At 44.0% G+C, this 1,238-nt stretch overlaps 1 non-coding gene across 1 annotated transcript; it reads left to right on the top strand.

Moving 5' to 3' along the window:
• The first annotated feature begins 268 nt into the window (after nucleotides 1-268).
• On the top strand, nucleotides 269-374 carry LOC118482924. The gene has a single exon (XR_004869245.1). It is a non-coding gene; the product is annotated as a small nucleolar RNA R71 (small nucleolar RNA).
• Nucleotides 375-1,238: the final 864 nt, after the last annotated feature.

The following is a 1,238-nucleotide window of genomic DNA, read 5'->3' as shown; positions in this document are numbered from 1 at the left end:
ATTACACAAAGCACACACATTATATATTTGGTTAGTGGTTTGAACATTACCATCATCTATGGCGTGCACTTGTGGTCGGTTAGTGGTTGGTCGGGCTCTCCTTGAAGCTTGGGCCTTCCTTTTTGATGTAGTTGCCATGCTTTCCAAAAACTCCCAATCTTCATTCTCATAATTCGTTCCAAACGTCCCTCCGGTGATAGACATTAAATCACGTGCGTCTTCGGCACTCAACCCCTCATGAAAAGCGTTCATCAACTCCCATAACTCGATTCCATGATGAGGGCAGTTTTTAATCATCATGTTAAAACGCTCAAATGCCTCATGAAACATCTCACCGTGTTGTTGTTGAAAGCTTCTCAATCCCTTCCGCGCATCATTAGTCTTTTGGGCGGTGTAGAATTCATCCAAAAAGGTTTGTTGCATCTCCCCCCATGTATATATTGATGCCGAAGGCAAAGTGTAGAACCACTTCTTTGCCTTATCCTCCAAAGAAAACTGAAATAAGACTAACTTGACCTCATCGGCCGAAAAACCTTGACTCCCAAAAGTGTTGCAAATTGAGTCATAGGCCTCTAGATGGAAATACGGCTCCTCCGTTGCTAACCCTTTGTACTTCGGTAAACTTTGCAACGAGTTTGTTCTTACTTCAAAAGTTCTCCCTTGGTTGTTGTTAGGGATAACCACCGGTGAAGGGTTTTGAGTGATGATTGGCCTGAAATGTGCCTCTATTCCCCTTGCTTGTTCCCTAAGATGCCTTCTTGGAACACCCAATCGGCCCCTTGGACGAATAGGACCCATTGGTCTTGGTATAGGCCCTTGTGGTGCAATTGGTTGTTGAGGCATCGGTGGGTATTGATTTGGCCTTTGAAATTGTGGGTATACATGTTGTGGCCTAACTTGTTGCAATGGAATAGGTTGTTGGATTGTTGGCCCTTGTGGTCTTGGCCGAATGTGTTGCGGTATAAGTTGTTGTTGTTGCATTCCACCAACACTCGCCATCCCTTGAGATTGACTTTGAACATACCCAAAATCCCCTTGATCACCATAATTTCCATAACCGTACCCATCATCTTCATACCCCTCAAAATCTTCGAATCCCTCATCATAACCACCCCCTTGAATTCCTGAAGTTTGCCCAAATGGAATGGTCGAATACTGAAAACCCGACTGTTGTTGTTGTGGTCTAAAAGATGAAGTAGTATGCACAACAGTTGAATTGGGTGCAATTGTGAAGGTAG

The sequence above is a fragment of the Helianthus annuus genome, chromosome 1 (assembly GCF_002127325.2).
Source record: "Helianthus annuus cultivar XRQ/B chromosome 1, HanXRQr2.0-SUNRISE, whole genome shotgun sequence".
Lineage (NCBI taxonomy): Eukaryota > Viridiplantae > Streptophyta > Magnoliopsida > Asterales > Asteraceae > Helianthus > Helianthus annuus.
The sequence above is the reverse complement of the archived record's forward strand: the minus strand, read 5'-3'. Positions and strand labels throughout refer to the sequence as shown.